At 40.4% G+C, this 24,276-nt stretch overlaps 2 long non-coding RNA genes across 2 annotated transcripts in view; both read left to right on the top strand.

Annotated features, from left to right (window-relative positions):
* Nucleotides 1-12,406, top strand: part of LOC135443324 (uncharacterized) — a 34,962-nt gene extending 22,556 nt beyond the window's left edge. The window contains exons 2-3 of the long non-coding RNA XR_010438967.1: nucleotides 6,326-6,427; nucleotides 12,314-12,406. This is a non-coding gene — a long non-coding RNA (uncharacterized LOC135443324). The remainder of the gene's footprint in view (nucleotides 1-6,325; nucleotides 6,428-12,313) is intronic.
* Nucleotides 1-23,945, top strand: part of LOC135443332 (uncharacterized) — a 67,038-nt gene extending 43,093 nt beyond the window's left edge. Inside the window, exon 3 of the long non-coding RNA XR_010438970.1 lies at nucleotides 23,514-23,945. This is a non-coding gene — a long non-coding RNA (uncharacterized LOC135443332). The remainder of the gene's footprint in view (nucleotides 1-23,513) is intronic.
* The last annotated feature ends 331 nt before the right edge of the window (nucleotides 23,946-24,276 follow it).

A 24,276-nucleotide genomic window follows, 5' to 3' on the forward strand; every position in this document is an offset into this window, starting at 1 on the left:
GGACACTGAAAGGCAGTGTTGAGGGGTAGAGACAATCCAGCAGCTGAAACTCAAAGATCATTAGGCACTCTATTATTTGTTTATGACAGATATTTAACTGGATTTCTATTTTCCAACAGATCCCTTTATTTACTTCTCTGATTCTGGTGGACATGTGCATTTTAACTTCCTGCATGTTTGGCCTTTACTTTCGTGGTGCATTTTATAATGTTCCACCAGGTCTTCTGCATGTGCAGCTGTTACCAAGCCCACTTTCAACCCAGGAGTATTTCATTACCCCAATCTTACCAGAAACATCTCTTTCTACTCGATATAAAACCCTCAAAACATCTGACAAGTTCCTTCCTGTATGCCTGTGTCTGTTTTGGAGACACAGACTTGGAAGCAAGGCTTGCAAACATCTGTAATCTAAAGAACTTGTTGGATTGCTGTTTCAATTAATTTATTAGAAAAATTTCATTCTGCTATTTAAAAAATCCTGTGGCTGAAGACAGAATCAGGCAGTATGAGGGGAAAATGGTGAATATTTTTTACTTGTGTATGTGAAAGCAGACAAGGTAACAGTCAACTCATGGGGTTTCTGGGCTGATGAGGTGGAGGAGAATATGTGGGAGAGTTTGCAGCACTTTCAGAGGTTTGAGAGACTTTTCAGAGAGCAGACTTGTGAACAAGAAATACACTGGACATTTGCACAAGTTAGGTTTCATTTTACAGACTCCAGAGAGCAGATATTTGTTCTTCTGGTGCCTGAAGGTCTAAATTCTGTAACAGCAGCAGTAACTTAGCAGTGTGCAGGAGTGGAGAGGTGTTCTTGATTACATCTTCTATGAGGGCCTTCCCCACAGCCCTGGGACATCCTTGAGGGAGGCAGGAGAGTCCAAAACCCCAAGCAGCATTTAAATGGAACCAGGTAGGGCTGAATTTGCAACTAGATTCAAATAGCTCCAGATTGTACATCATAAGGCTCTGTCAAAAATTGCATTGCTATTGAAGTATGGCACATAAACAACTTCTCTGTCCAAACTGCTCTGAAACTACACTGTAAGTACAATAGGATTTAAAAAAAAAAAAATTATGGGAGTAGCTTCATTTTCACAGCTCTATCATGGATGATCAGAGAGATTCAGGCTTTATTTAGAAGTGCAGTGGTGTTTAGAAATGAGCTGCTACAATTGCAGACCTGGATTTCATGCTGCTACACACTAAATAACAGCAACTAAAATAAAAACAGGTCCTTGTCTCATCTCTAAATTCAAAATGACACAAAGAAATAGAAACAATACTATGATATTATATTGGTAGCTGATGCAAAAAGATGTTCAGCAGACTTTTTGAGCATTGGATACATACAGCCACTCTGTCTTATCAGTCTTTGTAGCTGCTGAGTCTCATTCTGTTCGTATCCATTTTGTATGAATATGTAAAATGAAATATGTATAATTACTCCTTTGTAAACAGAGCAGAACAAATATGCAATCAAGCAAAATTGTCATTTTACCTTTTTTTTTTCTAGGCTGGCATAAAATGCACAATTTTGTCATTTCAGAGGTATGGTTTTGATATTCTTCCATACCAATGAAATGAGCTGATGTAACTCAAATGACAGCTTCTGGAGGGATACCTCAATTTACTTAATTCTGCCTTTTTTTTTTACTCTTTCCTATTGTATAGCTGATTACTTGCTTTTAAACCTGTTAATTTGTATGAATTGTGTAAATACTTTTAGTGTTCTGTGCATCTGCAGAAATATTTTTACACTTAGGCAGCTGAGAGAGCATTAGCTTTTATTATAGGATAGGCTTTTGCATTTGTCTCTGCTACTTTGTGCTCTCCTTCGATCTCTTTCTGTCCTGATAAGGTGGAAATCACAATCAAATAAAATTTAGATTGATTTTATATTTATACTTCTCATCCTACATCACACAGCTTGTCAAGAGGGGAGCTGTAGCAAAGCTGCTGCTGTACCTACTAAAGTCATTACACCCCAGATCCCTTGTGCTGCTTTATGAGCCCATAATCTGCTTCCATATGAGGCAACCAGATTAGTGCCCCATAAAAATGGCAGAAGCATCACTATAGCTGTTCTACAAGTTTTTATGCTTTGCTGAATTTTATCATTGTTATTGTTATTTTACTGTTAGTGTGGCCAAGTGAAGCTGCAGTTGCAAGGGAGAGAATTCTTTGCCTAAAAAAGACTCCAGAGAAGTGTGACCCCCTTGGACAGAAGCAGGAGTTTTATCTGTAGGTTTGGGTTAGGATACCTGCCCAACCTGCAAGTCCTGTCCATGATGCTCTTCATTGGGCCAGGTGGTTTGTGAAGCCAAATAAATTTGCAAGTCTGGGTTTTGAAGTGGGGTGAAATAGTTGACATCAAAATTGTGGAAATGATAAAAGGCAGATAATGTATCTCCTCATTTAGTTATTCAAATATCTAGAGCAGCATTTGAATACTGAACTTCTACATCTCTTATAAAGCCCCTTTTCTGTTCCTTTTGACAAGCAAATTTATTGGCACATACCAGTGGTTTTGAAACTGTAGCTTGGTTTTCAGTATCTCTATTTCTAGATAACATTCATAACAACAGAAGACTGAACTTGTGAAAAAGGGGGACATTTTGCTTGTAGTTGGGGGCAAAAAAAGTAGAATTATGCCCATTTGGGCTGTGGACATTCTCTGAGAAACTGAGGGATTTTTATCTGTTTATTTGCATATGTATTGTATTGCTCTGAGAAAGTCGTGAACACTCTTTGTTTTCCCCTAAGTGTGCCCTCAATTTTAGAAAAACAGGATAATCACAAGGACAGCGCTCCAGAAGTTTTAATGAGAATTCCTGCAGATGCAGAATGATAGAAATTATGCTCTGTGTGCCAGGGGAGGAAGAGAAATCCTTGGAATGAGAAGGAAAGGCAATTTATCAGTCCCTGCAGCTTTTGAGGCAGAAAGGACGTCTCTTACAGGGTCAGAGAGCTGTGGGTTCTGGTGGGCAGCCAGACAGGGGGAACAGAAGCATCTTAAGGGCAGGGGGTGATGCCCATGTCCCTGGTCCATGTCCCTGCTCTGCGAACTTGGCCTTTGCCAGGACACCGAGCTGGGGCTGATCCCTTCAAAAGCTTTTCGATTCAAGGATGGATAGCCCAGTAAATCCCTATTGCTGCCCTGCTGAGTCAAAATCAAAAAAACTACTTTTTTTGAGCTGTTTGCTAACTGATGGGAGCCCTTTAGTTATCCTCTGGTGCTGCTTTTCCTGAATACCTCGTGTTATAAAGGTCATTTTTCTTCTGTTCTATCTGGTGCTGTATATTGAGTATAAATTATAATTGCAAACACAAATAAGGATATTTATCCTGACATCGCTTTAAGTGTATTTTAGCAGAGTGACTCCAGAGTGCCCATTCAGCAAAATACATCCTTTCAGGTGGGATAATTTGCTTTTTCTGAGCCTGTCAGACAGAAGACTATTTCAGCTTTTGTCTCAATAACTCAGGGCTCTCTTAATTTAAATTTATTAGAAGCCAGGGAAGGTGCCCTGCTGCAGTATAACCTTGGATGTCTTACAGGTTTTTCAGCTGCAGTATAAGGGCAATGCCCTGAGTAGATACAAATTTAACTAGACATGAGAAATTGCAAAATCCTTTTTTTTATCACCAGTTTTCAAGTCCCTTGATTCGACCATCAGAATAAATTTTCTATGATCTCATAACTTCAAAAGCTCTCCTCGCTCCCTTCTTCCCCCATCTGTTTAACCAATAACCTATTCTCACAAACACTGAAAATCACATTATGAGCAAAGTTGTCTTGATGGGCCTGGAATGTACAGTGGATCCATGCTGAATTAAGTTATGTGTGTGTTGAGACTAGGCAGGATAGAGGAAAAGTGGCACTCTTTTTGTTTTTTTTTCTTTTCTTAAAGATAGACTTTTTAAAAAACTCTTTTTTTCAACAAAAGATAATAATGAATTTGGGGACAACTAAAAAAATGGAGATGATTTGTACAGCTGAAATTGAGGGGGTTTTTATTAAAAAATATTATTAATTAAAGGATATGGAAGCAAGACTTTCCCCACCGTTTCCTAGTACTACTGACAGGTCAGAATTGTAATTTTGGAGACTTGTATATATCGTTCCCCTAAATAATTTGAGGTGATGTTGCAGATAATCTCTTAGTGAATACACAGAGAGCATCCAAGATCTGAATCCACTTGTGGGAATGAGATCAGTGTGGTGTTATCAGAGATGGTGGTTATCATGAAGGACACCAAGATCCCTATTTTGGGAGCTGAAGGAGCCAATGAAAAAAAAAATATTGAAAGATGTTAGACCAAAGTTGCATTTAAAGAATGGATTTTTTGGGGGGAAACAAGTGTTTCCACCAACCTAGTTTGCTTCTGCAGCATGCCAGGGAAGAAGCAGTGAATCCCTTGTGTCTTGAGTTTGGGAAGTTTTCTGACCCTGTCTCTCCTGATATCCTCAAAAGTAAAGAAAGCACAGTCTGCAGAGATCTGTGACAGCATCTCTGTGTGTGTAAAATTGTTTGAAACTTCTACACAGAAGGCAATTATCAGATTTTCTATCAAAAGAGTGGTGTTGGAGCTGCCCTGTGCTTCTGGTTGCTCATTAATGATCCCCACCCTCAAGGTGTGGGCAGGCTGGGAAGGAGGAGGCTGCGTGCCCTGGGCAGCCAGAGCAGAATTCAGAACGATCCTCGCAACCTGGGGAATGTGAGCTGAAATGGAAGTGGGGGAAGTGCACGATCCTTCACGCAGGCAAGCTGAGTCAACGGCATAAATAAAGTATGAGGAGCAGCTGGCTGGGAAGCTGTTCTACAGGAAAGGGTCAGGGGTTGTGCTGAACCACCAGCAAATAGGTCTGAGTCATGAGTTAAAAATGTCACACTGCTGTGGTGAATCCAAACGCCACACTGGGAGGCAGCAGGGCACTTGAGGGACTGATTCCATTCTGCTGCACTTTGATGAAGATCCCTGTGCCTCAGGGCTAAAGGGTTATACTGAATTTGGGGCACTTGCTTAAAGAAAGATCTGGATCAGATGGAGGCATTTTAACAGGAGGTTCCAAGAATTAATAGATTCCTAGAAACTGTTGTCCGAGTTCAGAGACTAGACTGAAATTGCATAGCCAAAATAAAAAAAGGAAGATGTTTTTTTACATGTTTTTTAATGTTTCTGGAATGAGGGGAAAAATTGATCTCTTCTCCCTGCTTGTGGGCTAAAACTCCCAGTCTGCAGTGGGCTACAGCCACAGCAGAGTAAGCACAATTTACTGGAAGATGCAGAAATATAAGGAGGACTCTGAGAAGAAGTGTTCAGGAGTTTATTGACTGTGTAAATGAGGATTAGGAATTGTTTGGCTTATCAGGCAAAAGGCAGCATAATGCCACTGGCAATCAAGTACGAAGGTGGGATGGTTAATCTCCATCTTCCCAGGTGGATAAAAGTTCCAGATAAGTTCTGCTACATGTAGAATATGGGTATTGGAATCTGACAGAAAGGAAAATGTGACAAGGAACAACCTGTTAGGTTAAATTAACCTGTAAAACTAGGGAAAAAAAGGGCAGATTATTTATAGAGGAAGAAGAAACTCAGCTGAGGAAGGAATATTGCTATATTGCAAACATGAAAGGTTTATGTGGAGTCTCTCTTTGAACATCTCCCTGTTTTAAAAGACAAGGAATTAATGTGCTGCTTTTGAAGTCTTAGGAGCTTGAAGACACTTAGGAGGGACTAGACCAATCTCTGGCAACTTTTACATCCTATTGAAAGAAGTAGTCACTGCACAAGGGTGTGTATGTTGACACTTACTCCAATTTCACCTTTGTTCTGCTTGGTAGATGTCCCCTGAGAGAAAGGCCAGTCCCATGGGCAGAAATAGAGGACCAGGAAAATGTCATCTTTCCTTTATATCCCACTCAAATATCATGATCTGTGTCTTGACTTGGATCAGAGCAAATACCAAAGTCAGGAGGTGAAAACAAAACCTCAGGTTACACTGTCAGAGCAAAACAGAAAAATACCAGAGATAAACAAAACACAAAAAACTCAGAAAAGCAAAACTGTATCTGACTGATGCAACAAAACATTTCTGACTCTCTGGTTGACTGGAGGAAGAGAGGTTAAAGATAAAGGTTGCGAGGAGAGATGGAAGAGGGAACAGGGGATACAATTTCTGTATCCATCTTGGACTTTGGCTGGGATGGTGAGAGAGAGAATTTGGACTGTGGCTGCAGCAAGGAGCTCTCTCTTTCTCTTGTGAGATTTCTTTATTACTATCTTTTTTTGTATGGGTTGGGCACTCTTTTTTACTTTTCAGCTATTGATCATCCAAGTATCAGTTTGGCAATGTGCTACTGATCTGTGTCCCATGCTGCTGTTTCCATGGCTCAGAGAAAAAAAAAAATCACTGTCAAGCCAGGTAAGGATGGGTAAAAATATAATAATAAAACACATGGAGCCGTTAGCCAGTGCTTTTTATGGAGATCTGACCCAACCAGAATCCTCAGTCCTGAATAAGTCTTAATTCAGCCTTCTACCCATGTAGGTTTTGGGATGGGTTGTTCTTTCTTAGATTTTTAAAGACTCTTATTGTCAAGTGCCTGGACACTGCACATATCCATAAAGATTGTGTTCTTGCTGAGATCAAGAAAGCTCTACAGTCTCCTAAAATAATGGCTGAATTCTAAGCAAGTAAGACAGAGAAAGGAAAAGGGGAAATAGAAAAGAGAACTAGTCACTTTCTTGAGATGAAGATGCCATTTGTCACAAAACTATAAAATTGTAGAATGATTTGGGTGCAAGGGACCATAAACAACATTTCCACACCCTCCTGCCATGGGAGGGCCACCTTCCACTAGACCAGGTTGCTCAGAGCTCCATCCAACCTCTCCTTGAGCTCTTCCAGGGATGGGGCATCCACAGCTTTTTCGGGCAACCTGCTCCAGTGCTTCATTTCCCCTCAGAGTAAAGAATTTCTTTCAAAATCTAATCTACACCTGCAAACTGATGGAAAAAGTCCCTCCCCATATTTCTTGTAGGCTTCCTAGAGGCACTGGAGGGCCACAATGAGTTCTTCCCTCCAGAGATGTTGAGCTGATGACCACAATTTTGGGTGCAACCATCCAGCCAATTCCTCCTACACTAGGTTTTCCATTCATCAAATCCAAGCCTCCACAGTTTATAGACAAACAGTCATGTAGGACACTGTCCAATGTTCTGCACAACTCCAGGTAAATGGCATCTCTTATTCCTCATTTATCCACCAATGCAGTTTTAGGCCACTAAATTTGGCAGGTATGATTTAGGCCCTTAGTGGAACCATGCTGGCAGTTACCAATCCCTTCCTCGTTTTCCATGAGCCTTAGCATTGCTTCCAGAGTGATATCAGTCTACCATTAATCTTCTCACACTGAGGAAAGGCTGTGTGAAAAGTGGTCGCTCTTCAGCTCTTTCATTGTCTTTTTAGCCATGTGTCTTCAGAGGAGCTCCAGTGTTTTTCTGACCCAAACATGGCAGTGAGATAACCTCACATCTTATTAGCACTGACAGAGGTACCTCGTCTCCACAGACCCCACGGTTGCCTCTTCTTTCAGCATTGTACATCACAGAGTCCTTGCATGAGCATCTCAAGGATATGCAGCAGCCAGCTTTCAGCTGTGTCCTTTAAGGCTTTTCAATCTTTCATATCTCTCCCCCCAACCTTTGGAGGTGATGTATTATCCAATTCCTCACATTAAGAATTTACCATTCCTTGGGATGCCATGCTGGCATCCATCCCCTGTGATGCTTAAAAGGACAGCAGTATTTCCTAGCTTTAGTCACTGTGAGAGTAACCTACTTTCACACAATTTTAAATTGGAGTGAGCTTTAAAAATTGTTTGAACTCACCCCCTGACCTGAATATTCACATTCTTGTCACATTAATCCATTTTGATATAATGATGTCGTAGCAGATTTGGGGAAGACTCAGGCAAGTATCTTTTCAACTTAAGTAAGTCTGGAGAATTCTTTCTTCATGAGACCTAAAGCATATTTAGTCACACAGTGCAGGAGTTGGGCAATGCAGCTCTGTGTGCTTAAAACAAAAGATTTAGCATTGAAAAAGCACTGGACACAGTGGAAAAGATGAGCTTTAGAAACACTCTGTGCCACCCACTGAAGACAAGAAAAGGGAATTCAGGTCTCTAATATTGTGATAATAGTGTCTCTAGTGATAAAATAGAGATTATTTATCTACACTTTCAACCAAAAATCTTAAGAAATAAAATGTGTCAGGGAGGTGCAGCAAAATAATGGAGTGCAAATAAAGGATAAATATAGTAACCTAATATTGGGGGGTTTTAATTTATTTTTTTTTAACCAATATCCTACCATTTAATTACTCAGTGTCAGTGTTCCTTGTTGCCATACCAGTAATTTTGTTTTCTTTTGGGGTATTGTACTTTTTTTTGTGGCTTATTGTAGACTGCATTCTGCCATCCATGTCACTACTGTATAACTCACATTCTGCCCTCCCAGTTACAGCAGGAATATAAAGGGAGTGAGAGACTAATCAGAGTGAGCACAAAAGGAGACAGAACGTGTCCCTGAACGCTTAAACTCATCAAGAGAAGGCCTGCTGCCTTTTCTATTTTGAATGCACAGTTGGTGCCTGATATCAAATACTTTTCCTTTGGTAGCGAGGTCTGTGGTTGCCTGCACAGAAAGCATTATGATCCAAGCACTAATTCCTATTCCCTATTCTATTCCACTAAAAGTTGTCAGTGCTTGCATGCCACCCATTGAAGTGGTTTAATCCTGCTGCCTTTCTGACACCTGAATGAAACCAGGCTCCCTGCATGGCTTGAGGGGCTGAGCAGATGTTTCCACCAGGCAGAAATGAAAACAGGAATGAAAATACAGGAATATTCAGGTCAATGGCATTGCAGAGACAGTAGTCAAGGGCCATGAGGGACATGAGGTGTAGCAGCAAGTTAAAGTGAAAGGTCTCTGGCAACCCTACCAAATATAATTATATTTTAATAAAGATGTGAACAAGGGAGTTTCATATGTTACATATAAGTCTACATTTATTTGCATGTGCAAAAGGAGGAGCATACTTTCTCTTGGACATAGCCATAAAAGCAGCAATGTACCACAAAAAGGTAACATCACCAGAGACCAGGAAAAGGGATTTATGCAATGGATCTCTCAGGCACATGCAGTGCTCTGAAATTTAGCAGGTTCAGACACAGGAAAGCCAGAAAAAGGCCAAAAAGGCCAATAAATGAAGAAGTTAACGTAGAGATAAAACATTTGAGTATTTTTCCAAGCAAAAAAAAGATTGGAAACACTTTTCAAAAGATGGCATTCACTTCATGAACAATGGTATTGGGGTAGATTTTGAAAATAACATTTTCATTTAAAGGCCTAGCAATAAAGGAGGAGGATATTAGAGCCATTAGTTATGCACCACATCTTAATATCAGTGATAGAATTTCAGCTGTCATAAAGCCACAACATCAGAAAATTAAGGTCATGGCAACAAAGACAAATCTACAGATCCAGGTAATTAAAATAAAGCAGGCTGTACCAAGACCTGCTTCACAAACCATTCAGTGACCATTCAGTCTGAGGTCCTAGCTTTTAAGAATAATTCTTATAAACCAGTCAAACACAGAAAATGTAAAACTGAAGAAAGGTGTAGCCCCATGTAGAAACGCAATTTTGCCAGTTCCAAATGTCTCCCACTTGCACTGCACTTTTGCAGGGGTAAAGGAGCAGTCGCAATACCACTGTACTTTATACGTGTCTCCTGCTTTGTTTTCTTCTGGTGTTATGTGTCAAGGCCAACTCATCTTTCTTTGGGAGGTAGCTGTGTTCCTGTGTACAGAGATGTCACTTTAATGCTTCTTGTTAAAAATCATCATTTTTCAGGAACAGCTCAAAAGCTTTTCCTGAGGTTTCTTGGAAGAAAGGTTTTCTTTTCTTCATCCTGATCAGATATCTTCCTTCATCTTTTCATTAGCTCCTATGGGCCTTCACACAAATAACTGAGTCCAAGTGAGGCCCTCATGCCTTCCTCAGCCCTATTTCAGCCTCCAGAGCCATGTGTCAGCCCCAATCAGCATGACGAGTGATTTCCATGTCTGGATCCTCTCTTCTGTGTCCCCCATAACCCCAACCCCCTTGAGAAGTTTTCTTTTTCTCTGCACGCTCGGCCTTCCTGTGGGATCGCTCTAACGTGACAGACTCCTGGGGTACATTCCAAGAAAATGCTTTCTCTTCAAATAATTTCTCAGAAAATACTTTAGGACTTGCTTCCTTTGCTTTCCATGGAAATGTCAAAATTTGTGTTTTCTCTACCCAGTTGGGCTAGCAGGGGAATAACTCCTCTATTTTCTGGCAGGCTCACCAAGGGCCAGAGGCTGCTTAGGGAAAAGGCTTTTGCTGGCCTACGAGGGAAGAATGGTAAGGGACAAAAAAAAAAGTTGTATTCTTAAGTGCTGGATAGAAGTTTTGCAGATTATTGTGGGCTAACATCAGCTAAAGCCATTATCTCACCCCTTTTTTTTGGGGTGTACTACCGTGTCCATCATCCTTCTCTATTTCAAATGGATGGCAGTGAAAAATCAGGAAAACTCCGACATTCCCTGTATTCCTAAATCATGCTGTACAAGCACTGTGCTGTCCTCAGTGAGGTCATGAATTACTATCTGCAGAATATATTGTTTTTCTCTTGTTTGTTGTGGAGTGCTTGAGCCACTTCCTCCTCTAATGCTTGCCTTCCATTAGATATTTGGATTTTTCAAGAAACATATTAGCAGGTTTAGGTGCTCGAACAGCAGCCAAACTCTTGATATCATTTGTTTATATAGCAATTAATGGCAATATTCTGGCCATCACACTGTAAAAAGTGGGCAATTCAGTTAAGATATATATATATATACAGTTATATATATATATCAGATATACAGTTAAGATCTTGTAGGGCCTCTCTGATTTGAGCAGACTCTTGGTAAATTTTCATGAATGCCGTTGTATCTTGATGTTGAAAACTAACAAGAAAATTTTCTAGTTTTAATGAACTTTTAACCTCTGCTGCTAATAGTCACCTTACAGAGATGATTCACTGCACTGTACACAGCAATCAGAAACATTAACTTTGCTAATATCAGTCTGACTCAAGATACATCAAAATATCCTTCCAGAAAGCTAAAAATATATTAAATTTGATCTGTGCATGTTCCCAAATCATTGAATCTTTATGTTATTACTCAGATATCTCTTTTGTGGGCCCAAAATGAGGGAAGCAAAAACTAAAATTGCCTTTGATATTGCAATTCTGGAAATGTGGAGAGCTTGAAAAAAAGACAAAAAAGGTCCTCACTTGCATCTTCTGAAAATTACTTCTGTTTCTAAGGATGTGAAGGTGGTGTTATACACCACTTTTGACCAGCCAGCACAGAGATTCAGTGAAATGTTCCCACTTGAGACAGGTGCTTACATAACTGAATAAAATTAACATCTCTCCTGTTTATGTAGTCATAGGGAGAAAAAAAAAAAATCTCATTAGGATATGGATCCTATCTCAGACTGCACCACACTTCAGGAAGCTGCTTCCTTCTGGCTTTGTACAGGAAAATGGAAGTGCTGGCCTTGCTTAGAGTGCATGCAGAGCACCCCAAGGTGACACACTGAGGGTCTTTGCTGCCTCATGATCAAAGAAATGAAAGGACAAACTCACACACAAATGCTGTAATGATGGTGTCATGAGGCAGTGGTGGTTTGCTTCTAGAGAGAAAGGAAACAAATGAAAATAGTTCTTAACTGGTGAATGTGAACTTAGCTGAACTTTTTAAAAGTAGAAAAAAACATAAATGATGTTTCAGGGTTTTTTTCTTTTTTTTTTTTTTGTCCTTTTTTTTCTTAAATCCTTTTGAAAGGAAACCATGTACCAGTTATAATCCTTTAAGATAGCAAAATTCTTTAAAATAAATTGTCAGCAGAGATCAAAGAATGACTCAGGGATGTAGCAAAGGCTATGTCATATCCAATAAATAATGAGTGTTTCTTTAGCATGTTGCCAAAGGCAGCCAGGATCTGGTCTTTTACGAAAAGCACTGGAAGCCTTGGTGTGCATGTTAGGCAAACAGGCTTGAAGAAATGAGGAGGGAGAAGTAAAACCAAGGTAGTTTTTAGCATCTTCTTTTGGTTATAGATTATTTTTCATAATCTGTTATTTGATCAGCTGCTGGGACTACTCAGACACTGTAATATTGCATTGTAACAGCAATATTACATTATTGCCATTGCATTTTAATAGCAGATCTTACCATGGATGGAAGAAATGCCACAGGTGGGGAAGGAAGGAGGTGAGAGCAGTGGCAGCACAAAGATGACTCATCTAGAAACAAGGCAGGTAGAGGGGAAAACTGCTTGGCCGTACAGCTCAAATTAAAAACAGCAAAATATCAGGAGCAATCTTACCAGACCTGTTTTTTATTTTTTTTCTTGCAGGATTTTCTTGAGTTTTAGAGTTGTTTTTCCTCATCCTGTTACTTTCAGGTGTCCCACCTTTAGCAGGCCAGTTGTTTTTCTGTGTGTTCCATCTGACAGTGCAGAGCTCTCGTAGTTGTCTCATGTAACAATGACCAACCTGGCCTCTGCCTCTTCCGAAGCAGAGACATGGCTTGAAGCACAAAATTTTCACACACCACCCCCACCCCATCCTCTCCTTTGGAAAAGGACCCATCAAGTGGCAGCTCTGGAAGAATCTGTGGGATGAAAGCAGACAGAATCACAGAACTAAGTTGGAAAAGACCTTTGAGACCACCAAGTCCATTGCATCCTCGCAAATTTTTCTCTCTTTCCCCATCACACATCAGTTTGTGTGTTCTGTATTTGCCAAGCACCCTGAGGAGACCCTTTGGTGGGCTACAGCATCACCACAGTGCTTTGTGTAGTACCAGGAGTTGGTAGAAATCCCCGTTAGTGCTGTCCCAAAAAGCAAAGCTGAATGTCACCACTGGATGCCCTCTGGCTGCCAAGATAAAGCTGCTGATGTTAAGCCCAGCTTAAGCAGGGTAATATGAGGGGTGCAAACCACAAGTCACTCAGTGCAGGAAGATAAACATGATTTAAATGATTGAATGCCCTTCTAAATACAGCTGTGCACCAGGACCAAGGCAAATCCAAAGCTTGGCCTTTAATATTTCTGTGTGCTCACCTGTCATAGGATTAGGGCTGATTTGGGATGGGAAGCAGCAGAGTTTCTTTTCTGTGTTTCAGGGGTGCAGTGGGTCATTGCAGAGCAGAACAAGTCAGAAATTGTGATTTGTGGCAGGCTGTGCAGGGCTGGCAGTCTGCTGGGTGGGTGGGTGGGTGAAGAGCCTGGCAAATATAAATCGTGAGGTGGGAGTGAATGTTCCCATCTGATGATAGACACATCTAAATGGGGACTTTAATTAGCTAAAAATATTAGTTCTTTTAGCACAATAAAAAAAAAAAGAGAAAAGAGGAGGATTAATGGAACACAGTCCTATGAGTCAGTGGCAATATCCAGCTAGGTATAGAGGATTGGTTTTGGTTTGGTTATTTTTTCCTTGATGAGATATCAGAAAGCCTTTCCTCATCTGATTTTCTTGGAAAAAGCAGACCTCCCCAGGGTGGGAAAACAGATTTTATATATATATTGTTATAGTCAGAAAAAATAGAAAAATGAATGAAGACATCAATACAGTTTTCTTTGGCTAAATAGTTCAATTTCAGAATATATATTTCACTTAGTCACAAAATTTAGTGTTGATTTTCCAGGCAAGCAAGAGTATATGATCCTGTTCTGTCTCAGTGTTGCTTCCACTTATTTCTGAAACTGCTACCCAGCTCAGCCAAGACTTAGATGGATTAGGGGATCTCAAAGATGAGAGTCCTATTTTGTGAAAACTCATTCAGGAGAAAAACTGGAGTTGTTGCTTCTGTGGAGGAAAATTCACAGCAGCAGGTCAATAGTTGATTGGCCTGGTGGCCTCTTCTCAGAGTAAATCCAGGGCTTAGGAGAAGAGCTGAGGCTGGCTTTGCTGGGAAGGAAAATAATAAGGCCCTGTTGACACAGGGAATAGGGGTTCAGGTCATATGCAGAATTAGGAGGAAGCTGGCAACAGAGAGATATTGAAACCTGTCTCCAGAAGGATCTGCTCATCATGGAGTTAGTTGTGTCTTCCCTTTCTTTTCAGCCCAGATGGTAAAGCCAGTTCCCACATGGAGATAAAATTATATTTCTGTTTCTTTTTTAAATTGTTGTTTTTTAAAATGGTGTTAGTCCTACTTTACCATGGATTCTGTGGTGGTGAATTGAGGTCTGCACTCCAGAACAATTCCTTCAATTCCCTGTGGAGTTATTTCCATCTCCAGTGTTTGTGCACCACACTGTGGTAGTGTCATACAAACAATTCAACATTAAGCCTGTGAAGGAGTCTCAGCAAGACATGATTAATTTATAAGCATGAAGATTTTATTAAATTTATTTCCTATCCACCAAAGACAAGTTCCCTTTTAATATCCCCTCTTAATTCTCCATGTCAGTTTTCTGATATTGGACTGGACTTTCCCGATATTAGCTCTTTCTTAAGTGGACAGAGGAATTTTTTGGTGCATCTCATTCGTGTCTGGAGTGCCTGGGAACAGGGAAAGTGAAAATCCTGAAGGCAGGTGGGTTCAGGGGGGAGGCAGGTTCTGCTTTCTCTCACCTGCTCTGCTCCATGAGCTGCTCTCAGTCTCCGTAGCTGCTGCTGAGCCCTGGCCCAGGGTAGGACCTGCTCTGCCAGGGCCTCGCAGGGACAGCTGGATGAGACGCCCCTGCAGAGAGAAACAGGGAGAGGAGCTTTGAAAAGCAAACAGACCAAGCAAAGCCAGGGCTGGCTGCACCTGGGTACAAAAGAGGATGGCAGGAATTGCCCTGCCCTGTTGGACCCCTGGTCCATTGCCTTCTGTGTCCAGCCCCAAATCCCAGCCAACACCAGATGCTCCAAAGTGAGGAACAAGGCACAGTGCAGCAGGCAGCCATGCTGGCAGGAGGTGCCACTATTAATACTCACCTGTTTAATCTCTTTTCCTACTCCTTCTCTTTTCCTACTCCTTCTCTTTTTCTACTCCTTCTCTCCAACTCAGTAATTTAATTTTGGCACATTCTTTTCTCCTAACTTAACCTCAAAAAAAAAAAAGGGGTTTTATTCTCCTACTGTAATACCAGTTTCCCAGTCATCTTTGCTAAGCAGCTGAAGGATTCACTGTGTTCTCTTAATAGCAGTTTAATTCTGTAGGTATTGATAGCTGGGGGAATTTATCTGCACTTGGATCTGCTCTTCGGCTGTGTGTAGTAACTTCTCAGGCAGGTCATGTACTCCATTCCACTGCTATCTCCTGTTCCTCTGTATATTTTTCTGCATTTTTCATTATCATTTGTTAAATACATTCCAACCTGCAATTTATCTTAGTCAGCAGTTTTAGGACCTTTGTGGCTCTCTGCACACACAGGGAATTTAGAAATAAATCACTGCTCTTACTGGTTGCTTTTAATGCAAAAAATGTTTTAGAGAAAGTCAAGAAGGGCTTGGTCAATATTGTCTGGACTCTCCTGTGCAATAAACCGTTTTACATATGTTTTCCCAAGTGATAGGAGAACCTTGATTCAATTCAATTTTCTGTCCTTGCTATTTTTAATTTTTAATATGTATGTTTTTCATTGAATTCAAGCTCTGCTGGTTAAATTTCATGTGTTGGAGGTAATGCAGGCACTAGTCAAAATTACTTTTCTACTACTTATGCATTGATTTTTGTTGGCAGGTTTTACATAAAAAGAATCTTTCTGAAATATTTGGTAGGTTAGATAATGCAGAATAAGCTAAGAAACAAGAAGCTGCATACAGCACAGCTTTGTTAGGCAGGGTTTCTTAGATATTTAAAGACAGAACCTGTTTTTAATAAGACATTTCCTAAACTACATTGCTTTGCTGAGGTGGAAACTGCATTAATGTAAGAAAAACATGTCTCTTCTTTAAAACCTGTCAAAAAGCAGGGTTCTTTGAAATGAGGAGAAGGATTTGCATAAAGATCTAGGTCTCCCTCCTGCACCGCTGAAACAAGTGAAAGTCTTTGTGCATCCAAGTCTGACTTTGTGCCGGTGTGGGGTGCAGATCCTGCTCCCAGGGCAGTGAATCACCCTTGCTAGGCTCTCCTGCCTTCTCTAATTATGAGTGGGAGGGGTAAAGAGGCTCCTTTGGTGCCCAGTGTGAGCATCCCTGCCCTGTGCCCTTCTGGGTCAGCACCAGGGCTGTGCCACAGCCATGGCCCTGGTGTCCCCTGGCTGCTGGGTGGGGTGATGGAGCACCTCTCTCCTCACCACACACTCTCCACAGCCTTAAATGAGAATGTTTAGGGCTGTTTGCCCATCAATTTGTCTGCAGCTCTCAGCAGGGTGAGCCCTCTGCAGCGCTGGGAGTCACCGAGCACTCAGGTAATAATGCGTAATAAATGATCACGGAGTAAAAAATTGTTGTGAGGGTTGTGCAAAATTGATTCAAATGGGAGGCAATTGTCACAACTCCTTTCAAAAACAAAAGCAGGGCTTTTAACAGACCTGTGGCTATAATGGTTCATTATCACAATCAAGTTTCAGTCAAGAACTAAGAAAGGCTGGGAGCTCATGGGGACCCCTCTTGATAAAGAAGTAACATTCAATTTTTGTCTGTGATATTAGTCTACAGGTTTAACAAATTATAAATAATTGCTGAAATTAAAAATGACTGAATAATGCATTCAAGGGACAGTTTTCATATTAGCAAACAGGTCTATTGTACATTCAGAGGAATTTTCTGCCGTGTTATTTAGCAGCAGGGATCAGAAATATTCATTTCCTCACAGTAAGATGCATCTAACAGTTTCCTTAATTTGGAGACAATAAAGACTGGAATGTGGAGGGACTATTGCAGTGAAGTGACTCATGCTACACTTATTAGGGAACAATAAGATTACTTTACCTTCTGAAGCAAAACTAAATCTCCAAACTACTTATTTTTAAATAACTGAAGTCTATATATGAATAGGGATAATCGGATTCGAGAGATTTTTCTGTTACTGAACCAACAAAAAGCTGACACATCTATTTGCTGTGCCTGAACAAAAATGAAGAAAAAACCCAACAGTCTAGAGAAAATTACTTAAGTTTATAAGTACAACTGATCTTTGCATGTTTGTGTTAATACTTTTGGGGTGTTTTTTGAAGTTCTCCAAGCATTGGTAAGATGAAGTTATTTCAGCTGAAGCAGTGGGCAGAACTTTGCAGCTTGTGCTTCCTTATCACTTCATCAAAAATACAGTTCTGATATGTACAGGCAAATTCTGAAAGAAGGCAGCTGTTACCCTGCCAATATGCCTACCCTTACCTATTTTATATGTGGCAAGGCTGCTATAAATATGAATTTATAGTACACTGCTACCTCTGCCTCCAGCTGAATGGACATCCTCTCCTCTAACATGTTCCCTCTTCAGACAGACACAAGACTTTCAAATAGTCACCTTTCTGCCTGATCAATCTAAAAGTCATCATTATATTTTGCCAGAAAGTTCATTTATGCAGAAATCTATCAAGAGATGATTTTTGGGTTTTATGGATTTGTTGGAGTAAACCAAATTTCAAATACAACTGCTCACGTGGGCTTCCGAGATAAAAATTTTACTAATAGAACTTCTCATTAAACAAATTTTAGACAGAATTAGGGAGTCATTGAAATAGGAGATACCAGCAAAAAATAGGGTTGAAAATCAGTGTGGTACTATCCTGTGCAGCCTTTGTGGATTTCTTTGTTTTTCACTGAACTTTAAGTGTAGTAAGAGAGTAGAAGGAAAGAAGAGGTGAAGTCTGGACAGAGGAAGAGCTTTATAGAGATGTGAGATCAGAGCTTATGAACTGGACAGGTGAGAGGGAGAGCAGGGAAAAGGGCTGTGACCTTGCTATAGCCACAGCAAGGAAGGAATGGGAACTTGTCCTGGAGGCAGGGAGAGAAGGGGAGCAGGGAAAGTGGGATGAGGATGAATTGTAGCCATTGCATAACAAAGAGCAGGCTTAGCAGTAGGAATAGTGGTGAATAATCAGCTGTACAACCCAGAGCCACAGAAACTGCTGGGCAGAGGAGGCTGCACAGAGAGAGCTACAGGGGAGGGAAGATAGAGAGATAATTACAGAGAAGTAAATCACAAAGCAGTATGTCTGTATAAAGAATTTAAGTAGGAATTCAGTAAACATAAGATTTTCTTAAATACCTTTCCAGATATACTTCAGATCAGATAGAATTACTTTAGATATTTGCTTTATTTTAGGGATTAATGAGGAAGTTCCTTGCACCATCCTTCTGAGGGAGGAGTGTTGTGACTTCCCAGTTTGCTAGGAAGTACAAGGATTTTTAGAAGACAATTTGCCTGTTGACATTCAAGGTCTCTGAAAGATTTTAGGGCATCAATGCAGTAGCTAGTAGCATGCTGTTTGAATCTCTCAAATTCATCATTTTTTGCAGATGTAATGGTTGGACACTGAACAGGTTTTGAAAGTGTGTCCTGAAGTAGTCACACCATAAAAATCTGCTCTTTACCAAAAAAAATCTCCTTTTTTTCTCCTGAGATTTTTGTCTTTTTTTTCTTCTAATTTATTAAAATAGAAGAACCTAAGGAAATATTATCCATTTTGCCCAGTGACTTCAGGGAATAACACTACCAATAGAGATTATTGGTACATACCCAAACCACATCCTACCAGATATGGAATGGATACCTGGTAAAAAGTAAATTCAGCCTGATCTCACAAAATTCATCTTAACTGATAGGCTCTCACCACCACAAGTGGATTTATTAGAATTGGGGATGCCTTGAAATCACAGGAGAGTTGTTCACTGCTTTTAAAAACCATATCAGCAAAAGAGCTTTATAGAACAACAATAAAAAGCTATGAGTTGCAGGAGCTTTGGAATAACCTCACTTAAGATTCCTTTTTACTTGTCTAGCTGTGCTGATCACTGTGATCCTAAATGTAGAAGATTTTAGGAAAAGCAATTTTCTTATCCAATTTCTCAGGGGGAAAAAAAAAGCACAAGAAAAATACTAACATCCAAAAACTAAAAATGTAGGGAGCTCATGGCTCTGTTTGCATCCAGCTGTGAGCCATTACTCACATGAGTAGTCTCGCTGATTGCAGAGGGTCTATTTGTGGATGCTGGAGCTCACACCTGGGAGCAGAGGCAGCAAAGGCACAGGAATCAGGCACCAGTTTGGGGATGCAGGCTGGAGCAGGAAAAGGCTGTACTGGAGGATGAGGAGGATGTGCTCCTACAGTCTCAGGCTCTGGTGACACCAATTTCTGTAAGGTTTGAGGGCAGATTGTGCTTTACTACCCTGCAGCCTCTGCTCTGCATCTCCTCACTGGCCCAGAGGCAACAGGAGCAGCAGGCAAGGGATTGTGAGAGGGTTATTTGGGTTTTGAGTAAGAACAGCCTAACAGAAGTTGAAGGTGATATTCCCAAGCTGGTCTTTCTTCTCCCCTCAATTATCTGGTTCTATTAACAACCCTCTGTGCCTTTCTTACTCTACTCACTCTTCTCCACCCAGAATGAACTCTCCCACCTTTCCATGCCTCTCCTTTATCCAGCTCTCTCCCACTCACCTGCAGTCCTTCCTGCCACATGGAGAAGCTCACATTTTATTGCATTCCTGTTACCACACAGATATAATTTTTAGCTCCTTTTGCCCTTGCTGGCCCTCCAAGCACTGCCCTTCACCACAACCCACACTCCTGTCAGCAGGTGACTCCTTCACATCCAGCCTGGCGCTCCTGCTGCTGAATTGAATTTGCTTGAAGGGTCTTTGGAAGGACAAAGCTGAATTTGTAGCTGAGAAGCCTTGAGCTTTCCCATCTGTGAAAGAGGATGAGGGAAGAATCAGATTTGAAATCCAGCTTTTAGTGATTCATATGTGAAATAAGTTTTTAAGTGGAGTATGGAATAAAGCTCAGAGATCTCAGCTAATAGCTCAAAGCCAAAAGAATAAGGCATGATGTGTTAAATCCCCTTGCTAAAATCTACTCACTTATTCTAATTACAGAGATGTCTCTTCAGGACACTGACATGCAGTATAGAACCTACTCCTCAATTTTTTTTTTTATCATGGGAGAAATTTTTAGTGAGTTCACTGCAGAAGAAATGTGACAGATGAAAGGGAATAAAAATTCCCTTTACCCTTGTTATATTTCTTCCCTTGGATTTAAGGCTTTTGGTGGGTCTGCTTTTGCTAAATATGCAGAGTATAGTGGGCAGCTACTATAAATGCCTGCTGCCACATGGCTGTGGAAAACTGGAAGGACAGCTGGCCTAAGGTTATTCTCTTTGACTTTCCATTTTTTCACATTGCTACCCCTAATATTTCTTACAACAGCATCTTTTGCCCGATTTAAAATACAACTGAAAAGATCAAAAATGTGTGTACAGCCAAATATGGCTGGAAGTTTTGGCTGGCTTCAAATTGTCCCTGGGAAACCAGTATGCTGTTCTAGGAAAATATCTTCATTCAATACAATAATTACAAAAATACTTAAGTCTATGATAAAAGAAATACTTTTATGGATCAGAGATTAATATAATGATAAGCACCTAATCACCTAACTCCCATTGACTTTTTTTCTTTAAATGCTCAAAGTATATCTGCAGGGAATATGGATATTTTAAGGAAGATGTCATTTTATGTAAATTGTGTGATTTTAAAATTTTTTTCTATATAATCTGAATTGTTCTTATTTGTTCCTGGAGTTTATTTCTCCATCTAAAAAAAAGCAGAGATGATTCACTTATCTTGTTTAATGGCTTTTTTGGCATTCAAGTCACTTGAGCTCCGTGCTCTGTCCCAGCTGTAGAAATTTTCTGTTCTTTCAGGTGAGTGAATAGAGTCACCAGGATTTGTGCATCTCTGTATTCATATTTGTTTTTGTAAGAGCAAGGTGCATGGAAAGCCTTTCAGAAAGCATTGAATAGCTCATTGAAGGTCTAGATTATTAAAAGTTTGCCTCACAGAGCCTAATCCTGATGAGGATTTAGCTCTGATCAGCTGTGTTGCAATCAACAAAGAAATGTTTCTTCACTCTCTTGCCTTAGTGGCCAAATCCACTGTGTGTCAAAGCAAATCTGCATGATCTCTGCATGATCATGGCAGACAAACTATTCCTTTTTTATTTTCTCTTACTATGAGGCTAAAAAGTAACCTTCTCTCAGGCTTCCTCTGTCCCTCCCTCTTTCAGACCCAGTAACCAGTTATTTATTCAATACAAACTGAACTATTTCTAGCACCGAAAGTGGGCTCCTCTGATCACCCCTGAATTGCTGTCACTCACTGCTAGAACACCTTCCTTGAAGCTAGAGAATACAGGTTCAAGCAATCTTAAATGGCATTTCCCCTGTTTCTGTTTATAAACTTGAAAATGTCTGCAGACCCAACCAGGCTGTGCATCTGCTGAGCCCAGCAATCCCAGAATGTGTCAGATTTAATCTGTGTGGTATCCAGCATGTCGGAGGCATGCTGAACTCAGAGCACATTTGCTCTGAGTTGATCCTGAATCTACAGTGGCATTTGTCTGGCACTTTGGGGCATCCAGACTTATTGCTCAGATGTTCCAAATCCTCAGGTTCTGCTGGATGGAAAATAATTTCTCTGAAAAAAAAAATCGCACAGTTTGACTCAAAAGCAAAATTATTCTCAGCATGCCAAAAACCTCACTTTGCATATGCAAGGAGTTAAATATGTGTAAGACTCTGACAGATGATCTGGTGGACTTTGGCAGAGAAATGCAATCATTAAATTCAGAGCAGCCATTACCACAGCCTCAGCCTTGTGACAAACAGCAGATCTGGACACTTGTAATTCCAAGATGAGGGAAAGAGTCTTAATCCCAGAGAGATACCTCTCTGCAGCTCATTATAATGCACTGTATGTCTTGGAAAAGCATAAATGTGTGTTTTGGGAGGCTTTGGGAGGAGATTCAGCAAACTGAGATTGGTGAAACCCATATATTTACACCAATTTCTTCCAGCGTCCTGCATGTACTCCTCACTCTGGGCAGGGGATTGCAGTACACAGAAAATAACCTAAAGTTTGGAAAATTTAGCCTAAGGCTGGAATTTATGGTTTTACAGGAGGCTAAGTTGATCTTGTGCCTTTCATCCAAAAGGAAGTGAGTTCACTTATTCCTCCTTCATACAGAACTTGGATACCTCTGAGATGCTTTTGGAAGTAGTGTTAGACCTTTCATCTTTTGGTAGAAGAGGACTTTGAGAGCAGCTCACAAAATGTCTACTCTGAGTCTATTAACAGCAAGCAAAAATGACTTTTCTTAATGGATGTCCTCCTAAAATGAGGAGCTCAGTTATTCCAGTAATGGAGATAAGTATTGCAGACAAAACTGGCTGGATTATTATCTGAGATACATAAAATATTTCAGACAATGTTTTAGGTTTATGGAAGGCAACATCTTTAAATTTTATATTATGTGTTGATCACAGCTGATGGCAAATGCATGTATTGGGTGACCTGGGTACCCTCAGAAAAGCTGAATATTTTTACACAATTATTGCATGTAGTTTTGTACATCATGCAAATATGAGTAATCTTATATGTGCCCTCACAGACCAGATGGGGCTTTTCACATCTAAAAAGGGTTGTGCTCAAGTCAGATGTAAATAAGACTTTCTATTGTTTTAGATTCCCTAGTCTTACTAAGAATAATGAATATGGTATTGGATATCATGCATTAAAATTTGTTATTTAAAATATGATACATGATATACCCAGTGAAACTTATTCTGATGAGAGAAAATAATTACCTAGAGATGATAAAAACTGTAAGTCACACATCAATTACCTGGAGAATGAAACTTCCTTCTATTGTATGTAACTTTTATAAAGATAGTGGTCCCACTGAAGATTTCATATTGCTAGCTCTAAAATACAACTGCTCGCACGAGCTTATGATAATGTAAAAATGTTGGAAGGGGAGTTAATTCACTCCTTTATAATGGTGAAGTTATTGAGCCATGATAATAATTTCTCTGGATTATATATTTATTGGGGGAAAAATGTGCTCTGGATGGTTGCTTATTGGGCTGAGAGGGATCTGGGTTTATTCATTCCAGGTTTATTCATTCTGGCTGTTCTCCCAGAAGTAGATGGTTGACCTAGAAGACTTTCAAATCCAAGGTTTTTTTGAACAGAAGCCCATTTCAAGCTGCAGACTCTGCTGGTGTCCTGGAGCTTGGTGAGAGGGAAGCCTTGAGCCCTTGCCCAAAGTTTGCCATTCCTTGCCACGGGTGTAGGCCGTGCTCTGACAGTGCATGGAGCGCACAGGAGTTCAGCCTGCCCAAGCCTGCTCTCAGAAAATATTTGCTCATGGCCTCACAGCAACTACTTCTCCAATTCTTTGTCACTTTTCTTCCTTTTAGATCATTCATTCCATTTCATTGGTATTTATGTGACGGAGAGTACAAGAGCACTCGTCAAACGCCTACAGCAGATTCGAACTCGTCGGAGTCTTCAAGGCACCACTCTCACACAGATAAGTTAATAATGACATTAATAACCTCAGAGAACTCGTGACAGGGCCCTGCAAATTTGTAACCAAAATATGTAACCCAAGGCACCTTCTTGATTGTGCTTTAGTTTACCACAGCAACGTGGAAGCGCTGTGTGTCCCAAATGCCCTTCAGTTTGAGGGCTCTCCTCATGTAAAATATAGTCAAAGCCATCACCATTCTGTACAGCTCAAAAGCTCCTTTTCCTCTCAATTTTCTTGCTGAAATTACCTCTGAGACAACACTTTACCCCTCACTCCTATTAAATGATTATACAGCAAGAGCTATTTCTTAAGTGGGATGAAGTTTTGGATTTGCAGAGCTATTTTTCTCTTTTTTTTTTTTTTTTTAGTAAATATTTGGAGTCCCTCAATTTGGTTCCTTGTTAGATATTATGCTACACATGTGGGCTCTGGCAAGTAGAGGGCTGTGGGAGCAATTCTCATCTGAAACAGCCTCTGGTAAACACAAAAATGAATGTATACCAATTTCAGAACCTCTCTATCTGGAATTACCAAAACAAACAGCTTTGAAATTGGAAATGTGTTTACCCTGGCCCTTCAGTCTGGCAGAGCAACCTTGGCCCCATGGAATGGAAATTATGTATTTGAAACATCCCAAACACTATAAAGGT

This window comes from Zonotrichia leucophrys, chromosome 1 (genome assembly GCF_028769735.1).
Source record: "Zonotrichia leucophrys gambelii isolate GWCS_2022_RI chromosome 1, RI_Zleu_2.0, whole genome shotgun sequence".
Taxonomy (NCBI): Eukaryota; Metazoa; Chordata; class Aves; order Passeriformes; family Passerellidae; genus Zonotrichia; species Zonotrichia leucophrys.